Here is a 15,095-nt window from a genome sequence, read left to right on the forward strand (position 1 = left end):
TATGCATCTTTGAAATTCAACACTTTTGAATCAAGGGACATTTTTATCTGCTCTGTGCTCGACGTTCAATTTATTCTTCAGAACTTAGCACAGACCTCCAGATAGGATATAATCAGACCTTTTGACAAATGAACAATGGGTTTATTCTGATACACTTTTTGTAATGTACATATGCACCAAAATTCTTCCTTGCTGCAGATGAACAGTAAAAAAAAAAGAGTTAAATTAACTTAAAATATAATAAATGCAAAAGATTGATGAATAACAAGTTTCATGGGTTATCATATTGCAAGAAGGAGGTGGTATTACAAATGTGCACAAGTCCTGCTTATGCTGCCGGAGTATTTTGTGATTACTTGAACAAGGGGAGGTTCAAGAATCTGACACTGTTGGAGAGAAACAGTTTTTGAACCTGGAAGAGCTGGCCTTCGGGCTTCTGAGCCTTATGCACAGATGGTGAGGGTCCTTTATGATGTTGGCTTCCTTCTTGAAGCAGCACCTCACATAGATGTCTGCATCTATGTGATGGGAGCTCGTAGTGTGTGATGGGCCTGGCTATGTTTGTTACCTTTTATCAAATTCCCAATCCGGGCTGCAATGCAACCAACCAGTGCACCTGTAGAAGCTGATAGAGGGCCCGATGACATGCCAAATCTCCTCAGACTCCAGAGAAAGTGGAGGTGTTGCTGTGCCTTCTGCATGGCTGTCTTGATGTGCTGGCTCTAGGAGAGGTCCTCAGAAATATGGACTTGCAGGTATTTAAAGGTATTAATCTGCTCCACCTCATTACAGAAAGGATGGAGATGCTTTGAGAAGCTGCAGAGAAAATTTACCAGGACGTTGTCTGAATCGGAGAACATAACAAAGGAACATAAGAAATAGGAACAGATGTTGGCCATCTGCCCCGTCGAGCCTGCTCCGTCATTCAATGAGACCATGGCTGATCTGATCATTGACTCAACTCCTCCTATCTGCCTTTTCCCCATATCCCTTCATTCCTTTTTTTTAATGTAAATATCTATCTAATTTAACTTTAAATATGTTTAGTGAAGTAGCCTGAACTGCTTCCCTGAGTAGAGAATTCCACAGATTTACTACTCTCTGGGGGGAAAAAATCAATTTTTCCTCATCTCCGCCTTAAATCTACTCCTCCTGAATCTTGAGGCTGTGTTCCCTAGTTCTGGTCTCTCCTGCCTCTATTCTTATCTATCCCTTTCATAATTTTATATGTTTCTATAAGATTTCCTCTCATTCTTCTGAATTCGAGTGAGTATGATCACAAACGATTTAGTCTCTCCTTGTAGGTCAACCCCATTATCGCCGGGATCAACCTGGTGAATCTCTTCTGGACTGCCTCCAAGGCCAGTATATCCTTGCTCAAGTATGGAGACCAGGACTCCACACAGTATTCCAAATGCGGCCTCACCAGTATCTTGTACAGTTGCAGCATATCCTCCCTGCTGTTGAGTTCAATTCCTCTAGCGATGAAGAGAAACATTCCATTTGCCTTCTTAATAACCTGTTTTACCTGCAACTCAGCTTTTTCCGATTCATGCACAAGCCCTCCCAAGACCATTTACATAATAATCTGCTCTTCTATTTTTCGGACCAAAGTAGATGTCCTCGCATTCGCTAACATTGTACTCCATCTGCCAGACCTTTGCCCACTCACCTAGCTTAACTAGATCCTTCTGCAGCCTTTCCAAATCCTCTGTGCAATTTGTTTTTCCACTCATTTTCGTATTATCCATAAACTTGGCTACACTCCACTCTGTCTCCTCTTCCAAATGGTGAACAGCTACGGGCCCAGCACAGACCCCCTGTGGCCCCCCACTTACCCCACTGTCTGCCATTCGGAACATGAAGCAAGATTGACAGAGCTTTTGTCATTGGAGTGATGAAAGATGAGAGATGACAATAAAGGTGTGTCAGATCACGAACGACTAAGATAGGGTGGGCAGCCAGCACCTATTCCCTGGGGGCAACAATAGCAAGTACCACAGGACATCTGTTTGATGTGAAATTGAGGACTGTTTTGAGATGCCAGAGGTGCTTTCTTTGCACAGAGAGTGATAGGTGCCTGGAATGCATTGCTGTGGGTGGTGATGGATGCCGGTGCAATAGAGACATTCATTCAAAAGACTCTTCGAAATGTAGAGGGTCATGGGTGTGAGGTGGGAAAGGGTTAGATTGTGGTGGAGATTGCTTAAATAGGTGAAATTTTATCGTGGGCCAAAGGGCCTGTACTATGTTGTAATGTTTTCAGTTCTTTGTCCTATGAAATCATTTAGAAAATTGACTGCATTGTTGATGTGCATGGGGGTCTCCTCTCTCCTTCCCCCTACCCTGCTTGCCAACGTTGATGCCGTTCCGATCCGGTTTGGGATTTCTATAAATACTTCCTGTCCTTGTGAACTGAATAAATCAGGCTTGCAGAATCTTTAATTAAAATGGCATTCTACTGGACAGACCTCTGAAACCATAACATTAATTAATTTTGAGAATGATGTCTCCAATTAAGTAGTACAATATAACCATATAATAATAGTTTATGGCATGGAAACAGGCCATCTCGGCCCTTCAAGTCCACGCCAGTTCACTCAAACATCTCCGCTAGCTCCCCCCATCTATTCTCTGCCCATAACCCTCCAACCCCCTCCTATCCATGTATATATTCAGCCTCCTCTTAAATGAAAGAATTGACTCTGCCTCAACTATTTCCTCCAGAAGATTATTCCATTCAGCCACCACTCTCTGAATGAAGAAACATCCTCTAATGTTTCTCCTAAAATTTTGCCCCCTTACCTTCAACTTGTCTCTTTCAGCATCTCATTCTTTATATGGAGACCACCCTTTCTGATAAGCGATTGTTCAAACCTATGTGCTCGACTCTCTTTTTTAGTCTCCATTTAGTATTGCTCAGATCCAAACTGAAGTTGCCTTGTGCCTTGATTGGAAGCGTTTAAGAATTGAGGATGGAACGGTGGATAGGAACGTAGGATGTGCTGCCAATGTTTGAAATGTCCTCCCAAGTAAGGCTCCCTTGCAAATTTTCCTCTATTCTGTCAAGGGTATAGACTCCACTGGCAAATGCGTCCAAGCTTGACAATGGATACAGGAAGGTCATGGGTTTTTAATGGAGAGTTTGCAGATGCCGTGATGCTCATGGAATGCACAAAAGTGCTGGAGAAACTCAGGAGGTCAAGGGGAACCAGTGTTTTGGGCCTGAGCCTCTGAGCCTTCCATCAAAGTATGAGTAAATAATTCAGGTGCCTGAATAAAAAGGTTGGTGGGGGGGGGGGCATGGGGAAGAGGAGGGAGGAGGAGCGAAGGCTAATGCCCAAGAGGCCTTGGGTGGGAATTGGGAGGGAGGTTAGAAGAGAAAAAAACTGAGGTGATGGGGAGGGGCTCCTCACTGAATGGAGAGGAAAGAGAAGGGAGTGGGGAGCTGGAGAAAAGGAAATAGAGGGTTAAGGAAAGAGAGAGATTCAGATGGGGGGGGGGGCAGGTCTAATGGAAACTGGAGAATTCAATGTTTTAGAGTGCCCAGACAGAATATTAGGTATTATTCCTTCAATTTGCGGACTACCTTTGGTAGTGCATGAGGCCATGGATAGACATATGGATGTGGGAATAGTGTGTAGAATTAAATTGATTAGCCACTGGGTGGTTGCAATGGACAGAGTGACGATGCTCAGCAAAGCAATTACCCTGTCTTAATCCAGTCTCTGATATAGAAGTCACAGCAGGAGCACCAGCTGCACTAGGTGATCCTTGAAGATTCACAAGTGAAGAGTTGGTTCACCTGGAAGAACAGTTATGGGCCCTGTCTGTGGTCAGGGAGGAAGTGTAGCACTTCTTGCGGGATAGGTACTGAAGAGGTGGTTCTTGCAGAAAGCAAGAGTTAAGGGGAGGAGGGGGTTGGTGACGGGCAGGGAAGATGTATCTGGAGGTGGGAATCACGTGATAGTGTAAGTGGCAGAGATTGTGGAGGATAATGATGGACGTGGAGGCTGGTGGCAGTAGAGGGGAAGCCACCTCAGATGCTTTTTTGATGGCAAGAGAAATCATTGCTATGACGCAGGAAACTTGACATCAGAAGGTTAGCAGAAACAAATGAAACTTTTCCTGCTTCTGTTGACAAGCTGGAGGAATAATTAGACTGGATTAGCCCAGTATGCTGGAGGACCTCAGTGGGACAAGCAGCATCTGTGGAAGGGAGTAGGTAGTTAATATTTCAGACACAACACCCAACATTTTGGGGGTTGCTTCAGTGTATATATTGCTTTTATTATGAACCAGACATATTAATAAGCAATAAATATGAGGTGGTACACTGGCAGAACTCTTCTGCTTTCAATTGATTCTTACCATGGGACCTTTAATGCCCATCTTGAACACCAGACACTATTCATCTAAAACACCCGTCCTCTAACATTGCAGCAAACCCAAAAAGCCTGTGGGTTTCCTCCAGGTACCTTGGTTTCCTCCCATGTTCTAAATATTTACTGGGTCGTACAGGTGTATTTGGGTGGTGCACACTTATAGGCCAGAAGTGCTGTATCCCTAAATTTAAAAAAAAAATTGGAGCTTTACATACCTGTGGGAGCTGGTCGAATATCTGTGGATAATAGGGTAACTGGGTCCATTTGGTTCAGGAGATGTTGTGAAGTTGCTGGACAAGTATTTAAAGGCTTGATTCACTTATTCATCAGTCCTGATGCAGAGGCTCAAACTGAAACATCGAGAAAATCCTTCCTGACCCAGATGCTCCTTGACCCCCTGAGTTCCTCCAGCCATTTTTTTAAATTTTTCTGTTCCAGGATCCAGCATCTGCACTCTATTGTCTACATGAATTTGAGTCCGCAAGTGCAGAATTTAAAATCAAGTTATGAAGTAGTCTGGAATTAATCATCTTTTTGAATTTTGTTTTACAGACTCAAAGTAATCTCAACAATCAGTGCAATGTGTTTTGTCTCCCCGCCCCTCCCTTGCCCCCAAACTCATAACCAGACAGATATACATTATACAAATACCAGTACCAAAAACCTAAAAAAAGTACAACCTAAATAACTAAACAACCCAAGTCAGGAATTAAAAAAGCTATAAAGAAAAATCAAACTAAACTAAAACAAATTTTAAAAAAGGGCTAAGTGGGAAACACACATGTCGCTTGTGCCATGTTCCATTTCCTTTACTCCAATCCTTTCTCTACTGGGACAGGTTTTTATAGTGTCCATATTTCACAGGGAGGGGGAGCTCGTCGATCTACATGCCTGTGTATTTCAGATATGGCTGCCATACTCTAACGAAAGGGTCATGTTTCCCCCCTTTACATTTGTGTGATTTTCTCCAAGGGAATGCAAGTTTGCATTTCCATATTCCATTGTGTAGTATTTAATTGGGAGTCGGACTTCCATGTAACAGTTATACACTTCCTGGCTACTGCCGAGGTGACCTTCATGAACTAATTTGATATTTGAATGGTCTAAAACTCCCAAAAAGTGCAACTCCAGATCTTGTGGAAAATTCACTTTTGTAATGTTTTTCATAATGTCCCCTAGTTCTTCTCAGAAGGGTTTCACCTTTGTACATAGCCAGGTGGAGTGGACAAAGGTTCCAATCTTCACACCACACCTAAAGCGCATTTCTGAAATTCCGGGCTTTGATAATCTTTGTGGTGTGAGGTACAGCTGGTGCAAAAAGTTATATTACACCAGTCTCGCGTTAATGACCCCAGTCACAATGTCCAGACACAGGTCTTACCACCACTCTTCATTGATTGTTGTGCCCAAATGGAATTAATAATCTTGTTTTCCTGTAACTACTCCAAGAAACTGAGAATTTATCATAACTATGAAGTTACTGGCTTCAAATAAAAACTCATCTGGTTCATTAATATCTTTCAATAAAAGAGGTTGGATGTCCTTACCTCACTTGAGCAATGTGACACCTGTTTTGGGCATTCATAGAAAATTTATTCCGCTAATGTCAACAATGACTATGATTAATGAATAAAAACATTACACGTGATAAGATTTGTGAAATTCAATGCCTGGAACATTTATAATGACAAGAAGCTGTTCAGGAAGAACTCAAAGCAATTGAACTAAGGCTTTAACCATATAACCATTTACAGCACAGAAACAGTCCAGTTCAGCCCTACTAGTTCATGCATAACATCTTCTCCCTCCTAGTCCCACTGATCCGCATTCGGCCCATAATCCTCCACACTTCTGCCGTCCATATACCTATCCAATCTTTCCTTGAATATTAACATCAATCTTGCTTCTACCACCTCTGCCAGAATTTCATTCCATACCCCCACCACCCTCATGTGAAGAAATTTCCCTCATGTTTCCCCTAAACTTTTCCCCTTTTACTTTCCATCCTTGCCCTCTTGTTTGAACCTCCCCCACTCCCAATGGAAAAAACCTATCCACATTGACTCTATCTTTCCCCTTATAATTTTGAATACCTTCAATCTTCTATGCTCCAGGGAATAAAGTCCCAGCCTGCTCAACCTTTCCCTGTAACTCACACCCTGAAACCCCGGCACATTCTGTAAACCTCCTCTGCACTCTCTCTATTCTGTTATATCCTTCCTGTAATTTGGCGACCAAAACTGCGCACAATATTCCAAATTTGGCCTCACCAATGCTTTATACAATTTCAACAAAGCATCCCAACTCCTGTATCCTATACTCTGATTTATGAAAGCCAACAGACTAAATGCCTTCTTCACCACACTATCCACATGTGATTCAACTTTCAGGGAATTATGTACCATGTCTCCTCAGTTGTCTACCACTTTGATTAGTCCGACCAAAATGTAGCACCTCACACTTATTAGTATTGAATTCCATCTGCCATCTTTCAGCCCACTCTTCTATATCACCCTGTAAGCTTTGATAATCTTCCTCGCTGTCCACACACCGCCAACCTTTGTATCATCTGCAAATTTACTAATCCAATTTGCCATCCTATCATCTTGATCATAAATATACATGACAAACAGCAGTGGACTCAGTACCGATCCCTGAGGCGCTCCACTCGTCACCTGCCTCCAATTCGACAAACAATTAGCCACCATTACTCTCTGGCATTTCCTATCCAAACATTGCTGAATCCATTTCACTACTTCATCATTAATACCTAATGCTTCTACCTTCCTTACTAACCTTTTATGGGGAATCTTATCAAAATCCTTACTAAAGTCCAAATAGACAACATCCACTGGCTTTCCCTCATCAACCTTTTTAGTAACCTCCTCAAAAAACTCGATAAGATTTGTTAAACATGATCTCCCACACACAAAACCATACTGACTACTCCGAATCAATCGCTGCCTTTCCAAATAGTTGTATATACCATCGCTAAGAACACTTTCTATTAATTTACCCACCACCAACGTCAGACTTACAGGCCTATAATTACCAGGTTTACTTTTGGATCTTTTTTGAATAGTGGAACAACATGAGCCACCCTCTAGTCCTTTGGCACTTCCCCTGTGGCCAGTGACATTTTAAATATTTCTGTCAATGCCCCCACTATTTGTTCACTACCCTTCCTCAAGGTCCTAGGGAATATTTTGTCAGGAGCTTGATATTTATTCACCTTGATCTTTTCTAATATTTCATTACCTCCTCATTAATCCTTATATTATCCATGACCTCCCTACCATATTTCTTCACTTCATCTGGCTCAATATTCTTTTCCTTAGTGAATACTGAAGAAAAAAAAAATCATTTAAATTTCTCCCAGCTCCTCTGACCTCTCACGGAGCCTACCCCCCTCATCTTTAAGGGATCCAATTTTATCCCTCACTTTTAATGTACCTATAGAATCCCTTTGGATTTATTTTTACTTTGCCTGCCAAAGCAGCTTCATATCTCCTTTAAGCCTTTCAAATTTCTTTCTTTTTTTTTTGCACACCTTATATTCCTCAAGCAATTCATTTATTCCCTGCTGTTAATACCTGTTGTACAAATCTTCTTCCTCTGAACCAAGTTCCCAATATCTTTTGAAAACCAAAGCTCCCTAAAGTTTCTAACCTTTCTTTTAATCCTCACAGGGACATACTAATTCTGTGCTCTCAGAATTTCTCCTTTGAATAATCCTCCATTTATCTGCTAAATACTTCCCTGAAGATATCATCCCAATCTCCTTGAAATTTGCTTTCTTCCAATCAAGAATCTTAACCTTTGGCCCATCTCTATCTTTTCGATTAACAGCCTTAAACTAATAGTATTGTGATCACTAGACCCAAAGTGTTTCCCAACACAAACCTCTGTCACCTGACCCATCTCGTTCCCTAATAGGAAATCCAATACTGCCCCCTCTCGAGTTGGTTCTTTTACGTATTGAACACACATATTGAACTTTCCTGAACACACTTAACAAACTCTACCACATGCAACCTTCTTACCGTATGGGTGTCCCAGTTAATGTGCGGAAAGTTGAAATCTCCTGTAACTACTATCTTATGTTTATTACACATATATGCAATCTTCTTACAGATTTGCTCCTCTAATTCCCTCAGGCCATTTGATGGATATAATATACTCCCATTAATGTTTTCACGCCAGAATATCTCAGCAAAGCAAAGCAATTGGGTCCTGGTTTTGTAAATTGTAGGCAGATTGAAACTGAGCTGCTTACCTCAGGGGCACAGCAATTGGAGTAACGGTTAGCACAACGGCGTTACAGCACCAGCAAGCGGGACTTGGGTTCAAATCCCACGCTGTCTCTAATGAGTTTGTACGTTCTCCCCACATCTGTGTGGGTTTTCCCTGGGGGCTCCGGTTTCCTCCCATCGTTCAAAACGTACCGGGGCTTGTAGGTTAATGGGGTGTAAATTGGGCAGCATTGACTTGTGGGCCAGTTACCGTGCGGTATGTCTAAGTGTAAAAATTCACATGAGGAATGTTTTGGCGCAGATAATCGTTTGTAATCAGGTCATTCAATATGGTAAACAATTACACCTCTGGGAAGAAGTTCACCATCTGATGGACTACAGAAGTTTCTTCTAAGAATATCTCCTTGTTAAAATAGAGTTGCCCTTAGCTACAGATATTGGAAATTTAATTTCATAGGTTGGATGACCTGAAAGCTTAAAATTTCACTGCATTGGACTTATAATGTTAGGATATCAAATGAGCCATTATCCACTGTTATAGACTACCTGGTCTGATGAAAAGCGTATGGGCTCTCTGGAAATTTTAAGAATTAGTTTTTTTGCAAATGTTCCACTGAAGAATCAGTCAATGGTTTAAAACCTGAAAGCTGAAGTTATTTTCATGAAATTTGGGGCAGTGTTTCTGAGCTGTGCACACAGAAAGTCTGTGAGTCGACACTGAGTTGCTGTTGGGTTTACTGAACTCAGCTGGGTTCTGTTTCAGCTTATTTATCACATTACACCAAGTGCAATGAGAAGGCTTCTTCTGCAATTAGTCTAGCGGACTATCTTTCACGTTCATACAGCTGTGTAAAGACCACATGTGACATGATAATGAAAAGAAAGATCAATTTGGACCAAGCAAGGGCAACGTGAGAACACTGTGGGGTTCATTCAGAAACCCAGTTGTAAAACATGTGCAGACACCATAGTTGAAGTTGAAAACACAAAGCTGGAGAAACTCAGCATGTCAAAGAGCATACTTTATACAGCAAAAATTAAGACGCATAGCCAATGTTTCAGGCTTGAGCCCTTCATCAAGCAATGGACAAAATGGTGGGTGGTTGAGGGTAAAGGGAGGGGCACAGTCCCACAGGTAATAGATGGAGGAGGGAGGGAGGGCACACCTGAAAACAAGGGAAGAGGGGAATGGCTCTGTGAATGGAGAGGGAAGAAGGTGGATAGATGGAGGGACAGAGAACTGAGAGGAAGGACGGGGAGCAGACCAGCAGAATTTGGAGAAGTCGACGCTAATGCCATCCAGCTAGAGAGTGGCGAGATGGAAAATTAGGCGTTCCTCCATTTTACGGGTGATCTAGGTTTGTAGAAATTTCAGCACTTTTTAATTAACATTTCCCCATTTCAGGGGACCATAATAGTTAGGACAACAATGATGTGTATATTAAAGTCGTCATGTTTGGTACTTTGTTGCATATCCCTTACATGCAATAACTGCTTAAAGTCTGTGATTCATAGTCATCACCAAGCACTGAGTATCTTCTCTGGGGCCATGGACAGAAGTGAGCCCGATGGCTGCAGGGAAGAAACTGTCTTTTTTGCCTGTTACTGTGTGCTTTGAGTGATGGGAGGAGTTTGTCCAGGCTGTGATGGGTCCTTCAGGCATCAGGAGATTGTTGATGGAGCCCATGGAGGGGATGGAAGTTTGTGTGATGATCTGAGCTGCATTCACCACCTTCTGCATCTTCTGATCTTGAGCAGAGCAGCTCCTGTCCCACTTCCTGTGATGCATCCAGCAAATCTGCTCTCGATTGTGCCCCGGAAAAAAGTTGTTGAGGGATGGAATGGGGTGGGGTGGCATGTGCCAAACTTCCTTAGTCCTCTCAGAAAGTAGAAAGGTTGGTGCTTGCTGCCCTTTGCGATCTTTCTTTCAATGTGCTTGTCGTCAGTCAGTCATCAGAGATATTTATTCCACAGAGCTTGAAGCCATGTACTCTTTCCACTTCATTGCCATTGATATGGAGAGGACTCTCTTCACTTCGCCTGAAGTTGGTGATCATAATTTTATTGACATTGATAGGCTGTTATCTTGGCACCATGCCACCACACTTTCAATCTCTTTTCTCCATTCATTGTTATTTGATACCCAGACCACGACTGTGGTGTCAACAGTGGATTGGAATGATATTTAGCTATACAGTTGTGTGGAGGGTGTGTAGTGTGGGTGTTGAGTGTGATCAAAAAGCATATCTTCACTGATTGAGGTCTGTTAGACAGGACGTGAAGGATCCCGTAGCAGATGGGCCACTGATGTCTAGTTCCCAAAGTTTGGGAATGAGTTTGCTGGGACTATGGCGTTTAAAGCAGAGCTGTGGTCGATGAACAGTCGGCAGATAGTAGAGAGCCAGGGAGATGGCATCTGCCGTGGATCTGTTTGGGTGGTGGACAAACTGAAGTAGGCCGAGTCTGACTGGAAGGCTGTGGTTGATGTGAACCACGACCACATCTCAAAGCACTTCATGATGTTCATTGTCACCTCTGTTTGAAGTGAGTAGAGAGCATATTTAACTCGACAGGGATTGTTGTGGTGTTGGGCTTTGCTTTGTACTCCGTGATCAGATTATTGCCCAGCCATTGTCGCCTCGTATCTGTGATGTTCTCTCTGGCCTCGGCTTGCTTCATTGGCCTTACAGAGTTAGTACTTGGATCTCTTGTGGAGAGCTGAGTCTCCTGACAGCCTGAGTACATTATCCTCATGTAAGGAAAGTGTAAAGTTTGAAGTTTGTTTATTATCATCTGACTGGACATGTACAATGTAAGGAAACAGTAAGGAACATGTTACACACACACACACACACACACACACACACACACACACACACACACACACACACACACACACACACACACACACACACACACACACACACACACACAGTTTAGGACAAAGACACTTTTTCCTTTATTTTCCCCGTTTATAAATTTGTAATCAAACAATTCACATGTGATGAAACTGCATGTTCCAGATTTTATTCAATGTTATGTGTATAACATTTTGGTTTTGACCATGTAGAAATTTCAGCACGTTTTAATTCGTATTTCCCCATTTCAGGGCACCATAATAGTTAGGATAACAATGGTGTGTATATTAAAGTCGTCATGTTTGGTATGTTGTTGCATATCCCTTACATGTAATGACTGCTTAAAGTCTGTGATTCATCATCATCACCAAGCGCTGAGTATCTTCTCTGGTGATGCTCTGCCAGGTCTCTACTGCAGCCATCTTCAGCTCCCACTTGTTTTGGCAATTTTTCCCCTGAAGTTTTCTCTTCAGCCCTTGGAAGCCAAGCTCATTTGGATTTAGACTGGGTGACTGACATGCCCATTCAAGAATTTTCCGGATTTTAGCTTTGAAAAACTCCTTTGTTGCTTTAGCAGTACGTTTGGGATCACTGTCAGTTGAAAGAAGAGAAAACATGCAGATGTTGTTGAAAATTTTCAATAAATATTTAGTTCGGCCCTCGACTTAGTCCAAGTTTTTAATTTTGGCCCTCCGTGAATTTGAGTTTGACACCCCTGGTGTAGAGGTGTAAAGGAACTGCCCAAGATCCAAAGCATACCACCTCATCTGTGAAACAGGGTGGTGGGGGTGTTATGGCCTGGGCATGCATGAATTTCCTCTGGGTGCTCTGGTTTCCTTTGACCTTTCAAAAATGTTTGGGGTGTGGATCAATTGGGTGTATTTGGGCATCGGGGGCTTGCGGGCCAGAAGGGCCTTGTTACTGTTGCATATGTCTAAATGTAAAAGTGACCAAAATATGTATAATTCACATTTGCTTTATAGATGTTTTGTGGATAATACTGGAATTCAAGAATTCCTGCACAGAAACCAACCTTTTGACCCATCGGGTCTGTGCTGATCTGCTATTCTGCCTCATCCCATTGACCTCCATTTTTATTTCTTTGTTTAATGTCAGTGATATTGTAGCTCATGGATGCTGAAAAATGTTTTGCCCTTCTTGTAGTTTGCAGAATTCTGATCTATCCTTAGAGGAGACTTACTGTCTGCCGCTTTCCCTCGGTATGTTCAAAGAAGGGTTGCTGCCAACAACTGCCATCTTGATCCCGAACCCCCATACCTCGGACCATTTGCAGGTGCTCCGGTGCCTAAGAGGATGTTGTTCTGCTCAATTTCTCACAGCCCTTCATTGGCTCTGCTCGTTCTTCTCTTTGAGAGACTTGGCCAGGCATTTGTATGGCGTACGTTCCAGCTTGGGCTTTTGTTCGTGTGTCCGTGTACGTGTGTTTGTGGGCCTGCAGCCCAGAGGTTTTCTGGGCCTATTTTCTGCCTGTCTGTTTAACTGTAAGCGACATTGTCATATGCTATGAAAAACTGTGACTTTTCAGCAGGTCAAGTGAAGTTCACACTATTTTCAAAAGAACATATTAAAACTTGCCAATAAATGTAGTTGAGCAGTTTGTTCAAAAATATATTGGTGTGACGAGGAAGTAGGTAAATCCCATGGATACGGAAATGGATTGAATGTATGAGAATGGAAGCGCTGTCGGAGCCGCTGTAGTGGTAACGCTGGTGCGGACCTGTGGCGAACAAGGGAGAGGAGATGCAGTTCTCCTGTGAGGTTCAGCCACCCATTTGACTGTTGTCAGCTCTGCACAGGCTTTGAGGGAGCCAACAGTGGTTTTTGTCAAAATCCCACGACGGCGGGTCAGCGCTGGAGATGGCAGCGCCTATTAATCGGCAGCAGCCACGAGGGGCTGCAGACTGCACCGTTTGAGAGGAAAAAGCAGAGGAGACGACCCACGGGGATGGTGACCACGGCGGTGGACCAGTGAGGGGGATCTGCGGGTGAGGGACCAGTGCACGCAGTGGGCTGCTGGTGACTCGAGGCGAGGAACCCGCGGAAGCTGTGGGTTTTGGCAACTGCTGTCGGAAGACTTGCGCCAGGCTGCAGACTGCTGGAGACTGGCTCAAATTGGCTGGAGGGATACTAGGTACAGGAACCAGGATGTAAGGAAGTGCTGAGGGCGCTAGAGGGTTCCTGACCGTGTTGAAGGTTTGGAGCTGGAGCTCGGGTCGCCAATGGTTTGGACTGGACTCTGTGTGGCTGCGGGGGCTGCGGAAGCACGGGAGGCATATCTATAGACACTCAGTGACTCGGTGGGGTGGGGGGGGAAGAGATCTCTTTTGCTTCTCTCTCTCTCTGACTGTAAGAGGCACTTAGGTAATTCCTGCCATTGGCGAATCTGTCTGCCTTGCAGCAGGCAAAAAGAAATTTCATGCAATACGACACTGTTTTATTACTATGCGAATAAATTGAATTTCGATTCTGTCATACAGTTACTTTTGTAAGCAATTGATTTCTGGTCAATTGCTCTGCTTGGCTCAGCTAAGCAGGAGCTCAGCAAGACTGGTGATCAGCGAAGGTTAGAATTCAGCCAGCTGATAATGGTCTAAAGCATCATAGTTTTTGCGAAGCTTCCAAGCCACTGCACTTAAATCTGGTTGTTCAAGTACATCAAGTCTTACATGTTAACAAGGAAACCCAACCTTGAACAAAATGATCAACTCCAAACTTCAACCATGATGCATACATGAGGCGTTATAAAGTAAACATCATACCTTGCAATGATTTTAGTGGGAGAAATACACTTATTATAAAGAACAGGCTCTTTATGGTGAACATGATCATGTTGCTCAATGATTCCTCTATATTTTAAGGTCCATTTGGGGACAAGAGGTTTGGAGATACTGCTCCATCAGTTTGGTCTTTGTTTAATGGTGTCCTTGTGATTTAATTTGCCACCTCCGGATTGGTGTTCCCTTCATCTGATCACATCTGCAAACATGCCCCCATTCAGCTTTTGTTCTCCAGTGATAGTGAGAAGACTCCTTTCACTCTTCATTGCCAGGAACATGGAGGGTTGATCATAGAACACTACAGCGCAGTACACACCCTTCAGCCCTTGATGTTGTGCTGACCCATATATTCCTAAAGGAAAAGTACTAAACCCTCCCTACCCCATAACTCTCTGCTTTTCTTCCATCCGTGTGGATAAGACTCTCTTGAGCGCCCCTAATGTTTCAGACTCCACCTCTGCCCCTGATGAGGCATTCCAGGCACCCACAACTCTCTGTGCATAAAAAAAAATTTGCCCCGATGTCTCCCCTAAACTTCTCTCCCTTCACTTTGCACAGATGTCTTCTGAGTAATTTTCTTTTCATTTTGTTACTGGCTTTTTAATAAGTGTAGCAAATTTCTGATGAAAATTTCATTGCTTTCCTCTCCTTCCAGATTGCTCTTGGATCACAATGTGGGATTGGCCACCCAGCAAAAAAGGTAAATTGCCATTGTCAGTACAAAGCAAGAACTAATCTTCATCACATTCACCGCTGATTTGAAAGATTATAAATCAATTATTGAGATTTCTGTCTGTGTCC

General features: G+C 43.0%; 1 protein-coding gene across 15 annotated transcripts in view; it reads left to right on the top strand.

Moving 5' to 3' along the window:
- The window catches only part of LOC138753859 (alpha-(1,6)-fucosyltransferase), an 852,902-nt gene that overhangs the window by 289,843 nt on the left and 547,964 nt on the right, over positions 1-15,095 (top strand). For 13 of the 15 annotated variants that reach the window (XR_011351465.1, XR_011351466.1, XR_011351467.1 and 10 more), the window contains one exon: positions 14,950-14,994. The exons of the other annotated variants lie outside the window; for them this stretch is intronic. The gene's annotated coding sequence lies outside the window, so the exon portion shown is untranslated. The remainder of the gene's footprint in view (positions 1-14,949; positions 14,995-15,095) is intronic. 15 annotated transcript variants of the gene reach the window in all.

The sequence above is a fragment of the Narcine bancroftii genome, chromosome 2, assembly GCF_036971445.1.
Source record: "Narcine bancroftii isolate sNarBan1 chromosome 2, sNarBan1.hap1, whole genome shotgun sequence".
NCBI classification, from domain to species: Eukaryota; Metazoa; Chordata; class Chondrichthyes; order Torpediniformes; family Narcinidae; genus Narcine; species Narcine bancroftii.